This window comes from Xiphophorus couchianus, chromosome 5, assembly GCF_001444195.1.
Source record: "Xiphophorus couchianus chromosome 5, X_couchianus-1.0, whole genome shotgun sequence".
NCBI classification, from domain to species: domain Eukaryota; kingdom Metazoa; phylum Chordata; class Actinopteri; order Cyprinodontiformes; family Poeciliidae; genus Xiphophorus; species Xiphophorus couchianus.
This window is the reverse complement of record NC_040232.1, coordinates 2,364,426-2,371,166: the sequence shown is the minus strand read 5'-3', so window position 1 is coordinate 2,371,166 and position 6,741 is coordinate 2,364,426.

Genomic DNA, 6,741 nt, shown 5'->3' with positions numbered 1-6,741 from the left:
CCTTTCTTTCTTTTTGTATCATTTTCCTTTTTTGTCCGAGGCAACGCTCTCATCTCTGAACCTTTTGGAAAATGATCTTATTTAACCAGAAATGAAACGTTGTTTAAGATGTTTCATCTCAAGCCCATAAAATGCAATTGATGAAGCTCTTGATTGGTTGCGCCTTAGTTTACTCAAACCAAACCAAATTTGAAAATGTGGAATCGAATGAATAATTCTATCCAGCAAGTGGAATATCTGGGATTTAATGTTATTATGGATACAAATAGAAATCCTGTTTTTGCTGCAAACACTTGGAAACATGTGCATACATCCAACTCAGCCTAGAAAGATACTTCAGAGTTTCTCCAGGCGGCATTTTAATCTCATGACCTTAACAGAAACACTTCCAGTCTTCAGGCTTCTCAGATCCCTGCAAACTGATCCCAGTTCAGCAGGATATGATCAGAAGTGATGCGTTTGTTGTGCCTGATAAAGTAACAGTTTCCAGAGAGGACAGCTCTGTCATCTCAGCTCCACCAGCCCCCTCACACTCCCACCCAACCACCTGGGATTACCTCAATGACAGTATGAAAATTTTCAGTCACTTGATAAAAGCCTCCCTCAATTAAAGATTTTTTCTACTGCAGTTTCTTCCTGTGGTGGCAGATGAAACTTGAGCATGAAATGGATTTATTGAAGTTATCAGTGCACAATGGCAAAGCTGGCACAAACAAAAGCCATTTGTCTTTATTCACCAGGGAACTCGGAGAGCAGCCTCATTATACTGTGGCTCGAATTAATCTCAGGCCCTTGTCTCTCCTTTTCACCTTGGCAGTTTGAAACAATGTATTGCAGGTCTTTTAGAATCCCAGACACATACTCCAGTGCAAACCTCAGTGCAGGTTACTGATAGACTCACACGTCGGGTGGAGGACAGAGTCTTGGTAAAAAGGGAAAGCTTGATGTGCAAAACTAGGTAAACTCTGGATGCCACAGTCTGTTCCAGAGTCTGCTCCGTTTGATTTCCACAACAGAAAAGTTAAAACAGGAAAGACGATAGATGTACTGATTTAAATTCTGTCACTCACTGACTTTGAAACTGTGTAGTCAACCTCTGTGAACATGTGTGCAAACAATACCGAAAGAAGAAAATACATTGTTCCATTCCTCATCTTCCCAAAATAAAATTAAATTCAGACAAACTCTGCGACTCTATTAGTGATATCTGTGAATGTCAATGTTTCTGCAACCTCAACATGACACATGTTTAGATTTAAAAAATCTTTGGGCTGCATCCTATTTTACTCCTGTCTTGACCTCCTCACAATGTCCCACTTCTCTGTATTCAAACCTAACGGGATTTTTGTCCTGAAAACAAAGGGCTGGTGAAGTAGAGCTGAGGGTCGCATGGAACGTAAGATGTTTGGAAATAAACCAAAGAATCAACTGCAAGATGATCCACCAGGAAATCCAACTGTCAACATCTTTGATTTTGCTCTCATGATTCTAGATATAAGCCACTGCAATGAGTTGCCTTTAGAAGTCAGCTGAGTTCAATGCACACCACACTTTTCAGATTTGCAATAAAAATAAGACGCACTGCCTTATGTTGGTCAGTACAGTGGAATTTGCAGCTCCAGTTTTACAAAAGTTGAAGTTTGAGCCTCAAACATCATAGATCCACTATGTGCCATGTTAGTTCTAGATGAAAATGACTTTAGTAAAAGATGAAGAACTGGAGACTCGCAACGCTGGAGGTCACTGAGGAAAAATACGGGGAAAAATAAAGATTAACGGAAAGCAAGAGAAGGATTAAAGGAGCCAGTGGAGAACAATGAAACTAAAATACTAAATATTTACTAAAGAAGGAGTGGAAAATGACGGGGGAACAGAGGAGTTAATCAGAGGAGAATACAGGACAGCTGAGGGAGCAGGCAGAGGGAAATTAGGAGATGGAAAACAGCTGGGCAAGGAAGCAGACTGACAGGCTGAGGAAGGGATCAAAAACCAAACTATGAGACAGGAATACCATGGATGAAAGGACAATCCTGAAACTAACTTAAACAATAAACAGAAAGGAACACAAATCTAAAGAATCGGGTTCAAATCCCGAATGAACTAACATAAAGGAAAACACTAAAATGGAGACATCTAAGCAACTAAACAATAAAGAAATGATCAAAACAGAAGCAGAGATGCAAAGCCCAGCTTCACTAAGCTGTTAAGATCTCTTGATGCATAAAGTCACTCTGTGAAAATAAAGTTGTATTATTTATGATTTCGTGCTCAGAGTTGGAAATCATAAATATGCATCATGGAGCCTGTATCTGAGCTGCTAGAGAGCCGGACGCTATCTTGATCTGTCCTCAGAGCTCTTCGTCTTTGATTCAGAAGCCAGAAAAGTTTGTGTGGTTTACACTGAGCAGCACCAACAACAACTTCACACAATCTGACCAAAACCTTTGGGTGAAATGTTTAACAAATATCTTAGTCCTGGCGATAAATGATAGTGGGGCCGTAGTGCAGGAGACAACGCTGTGAACAGCAGCTAGCTTGACTGAGTCCTCAGAAGGTTCTGTGATAGTTGTTTTAATTTGTGTCTCTAAGGAACTGAAGTGTGCAGAGCGTCCAGGATCTGGACCTGCTGCTCAGCCACATTCCTGACTTGTTCCAGGAGGAAATTTAGGGGCCAGAAACAGGATGAAGACGTCGCCCTGTTGCACACCTTGACTTTTGCTGGACAAAATGGGTGAACTAATAACACTTGACCACAAATACTTCACAAATTTTGAAATAATTTGGTCCATTTAAAACTCTCTGAGCGAACTCGTGTGAAGTTACTGAAGGTGGCAGAGGCCAATTAGAGGTTCAGCGTGGCTTCAGAGACAGATAAGGCTGCAGATGTATCAGAGTCTAACATCAACATGATAGCAGATTCTTGATAATAATTTAGATATTTGGATTAGCACAAGCCATTAAAAGATAAGTGGCAGGGATTCTGAAGCATTTACTGAGTTTGATTGCTTTTAAGAGGCCTAAATGGATTGAAACTTATTAAAGTTTTTAATCATAAAGTACTTCATAAAGAAGATTATCACACTGTTCACCCTGATTATCACACACTTCACACTCCGGCTGCAGCCAGCTGGATAACAGCCACGTCTTTATGTTTGAGTGACATCTAAAATATGATGTATTCAGTCGGCATAGAAATGAGGACGATGCAGCGAGTGAAGCTGTCACAAGGTGTCTCTGCTCAGCAAAAAGTCGTCGCAGACGTGTTGCCACATCCTGACACTTCCAAGACTCTTTGTTGAATTCTGATCCCCCAGATGTATTGCGACAGCATCTGTGCTTTCATTTTCAATTTTACCGTGTGCAACGCCCCATATGGAGACTGTCTGAAGTCATTTTCTGTGCAGACCTTTCAGCTCGTTGCACTGCTGCGGGGGTCCTTCCACCTGGCTGTTTGGATCCAGATGCAGAACTTTTATCTGAAATCCTTTCTTTCTCCAGAATGGTTCGGTTATTGACCGCAGCTCCAATTGCGCCTTCAGCATCTTGAAGACAACACGAGGTTTTCTTTCTCATAGAGCATAAAGCCAGTCAGCTGAACCGTGAGACACACGACCTCTAAATGTGTCTTCAGTTTTACTAATTGTTCCAGTAACCTTTGATTTTTGAGCTAAAAACAAGCAGTACATAAAGCTGAGGCAGCCGAGCGTTTGGATATAAACCTGTTCAGACTCCAGATCTGTTCACCAGACCTTCACTAACTACTGCAACTCGCTTTGTACCTTCAGGACAGTTTAATGCTGCATGTGTTTCATTCTCACCCCAGCTTCTCTTAGTAATTATTTAATCAGAAGCATTAGCAATTATTCATCATATTCACAACACTTTTTTGTATTTCTGTGATGAAACATAAAAATCATTTTTCAGATGTTACTTTCCTTAATGAAATGGTGACAGAATGGGACTAAAAGACCTAAACAGTATCAATAACAATGTCTCAGGCATCAATGATGATCTGAATAATAATAAACTGATCTCATGCAGAGCCAGAGAGAGACGTTAGACCACCATGTTTCTCATTGGAGAAAACATGAATGTGATGTAAGATCCTATTTTCAGAAAGTAACTGGCACTTTAGGGACACGCAGAGTAAAACAGAAAGAGAGAAATAGTTTTATTATCTTCTGTTCCCAATAAACTCAACACGGATAAAAACCAAGGCGCCGCCACCGTTGGTACCTCAGTCCGGCCATCGCCTTCCTGCATGGTTCTGCTCGATTCTCATCTCCCTTCAGAGCTCCGTCTGGGATTTCTCCCTGAGACGTTATTGCTGCTGATATCTTCGGGAACAGAAGGAGAAGTTGTGAACAATGACATTGATTTTCTCCACTGTCTTCAACATCTTGAAGACAGCAAAAGTGTAAAAAGAAATCTGAATATTTTTATGGCACCATTGAATTTAAAATGTTGTCTCCGTTAATGAAGATGTAACCCTGGCGATGCCTGGAGTAGCAGTAGAGCCATCCAGAGCTCGATTCCCAACATTTGTCTCCGTCTCTCAGCCCATTTGAATAAAGGATAATACTGTCACTAAATGGGAATTATTTAAATAAATAAAAAAATTGCCTTTGTCTTTAGAAACAAAAATAAAACCGATGTTGAACTCTTGAAGAAAAAAAAGCTCATTTCCTTTTGCTTTTGGTGATATTTAGAAATATGCAGATGTGTGAGGTGGAAGGCAGAGACCTGAACACGGCGCTAAACGATAAAAAGACACTCGGCGTTTCAGTTTCATGTTCCAAACTCAGATCTGGCCCATGTAGCTTGTTCACTTGCTGATTTATGCTTTTGAATTTTTTTCTTCCAAAGTTGTTGATTTGCTTTTTGATGAAAGTGATTTGCATGAATAAACACTGTGAGAGGAGTACAGATGCTGTGTGCGACAGAATTACATGAAAGAATAATGATGAAAGACATCCAGCTCTAATGAGGCATCTGGAGTTGCAAATAAAAAGGCAACCTGGTCTATTCCTTCGCTCTGTGGGAAATTGCTGCTTGTCCTCGGCGCCTTTTGCCTCATTGAGGCTGAGAACTCCAATTTGGCTGCCAAATGGAGAGATTTTTTTCCTTCATTTCTGGCTCCGTTAGAAAGTTTAATAAACGTCTGAAGACTTCAGTGACTCTGAATTATAGAGAACTCATCAGGTAGCATCAGACCACTTCTCTGTGAACAGAAACTAAATTACATCTCATCAAGAGGCGCTTTTGTTCCTCAGAAATACCAGGAGAAATTCTGCACCTGGCTGTTCAGGCTCAAAGCAACAACAGTTGTCTTCCCCATGTGACTGAACACCAGATTAATATTCTCTGTTGGATATTTTTGGTGACTCAAACTGACACCAACAACGAGGCCTAGTGCCCCTCAAACGCCACGGCTGCAATCTGGCAAAGACTAAATATCAGTTTAAAGGTCGACAACACTTCATTTTCTCTCCGACTTGGAACAAAAGGACAGATGAATTAATTACCACAAAGGTCTTGCAGATGAAAGTGCTGCTAAAACCAAAATCAATCCATAAAACTACATTGAACTGGTTTTTATCCCATTCACTAACATTTTGTAACCAGTGAAATTATCATGAACTTCAGAGTGGATGTTCCGTCGCTGCTGGCTCTGTGACCTATGACCTCTTTGGCTTCCTTCTTCTGCACTTTGACTAAATGACTAAAGTAGTTTCGGTTCCATTAGAGGAGGATCAACACTGAATGTTGCTTCTCCATGTTTGGTTCTGATGCCAGAGAAGCTGAGAGGTCTGGAAGGTTGATACAGCAAAAAAATATATTTTGGTGCTAAACTGTTCAGTGCTTTATAAACTAACAGAAGTAAAGTTTATTCTCTCAGTGAAGGACTTTAGATGTGCTTGATGGTTTTAGTCAGAACTCCAGCAGCAGCGTTCTGGATCAGCAGCAGCTGGACCTTTGATTTGTTAGGCTGACCGGTGAAGAGGCTGCTGCAGTAATCAATATGAATAAAGATAAACATATGGATGAGTTTTTCTAGATATTATTGGGACATTAGTCCTTCAATCCTGGAAATGTTCTTCAGGTGATAGAAGGCTGACTTTGTAACTGTTTTTATGTGTCTCTGAAGGTCAGAGTTCATCATTATGCCCAGATTTCAGGGCTGATCTCCAGTTTCCAGCTGTGATAACTGAAGCTGTGCTGATTCAGAGCCCAGTCAGCCTCTCACGGTCATGTTCTAGTGAGAACACATGTATGAGGTGAACATGCAACTGCTTTGCAGAAAACGCTGGATGGGATCTGAACCCAGGACCTTCTTACTGCAAGGCAGCAGCTCTAACTGTGGACCATGCAGCCGAACAGGAGCTGGTTTTATTGTTCCTAACTGTGAAGTCGTGTTTAGCGTAACCCATCCAGGGGTTGTCTAATCTCTTCTGGCAACATGTTCCTCTGCCAATGTGTCACTAAAAGGCAAGCAACACAAATAATAATACTAAAAAACTGTTGGGTATTAATGTTTTCGCTCCACCTCATTCCTACAGCTGCACTCTTTTAAAAACTAATTTAAAGTGTACAAAAAATAATTAGTTTCTGACTCATCTGAGAGACTGCTGATAAGAAAAGACACAAACTGGAATTGATCATTTATGTTCGTGCTTGAGCGATGCCGCTGGGTCAGCGTTCCCGTTTTCATTTCATTGATAGAGCGCCTGGGATTTTCCA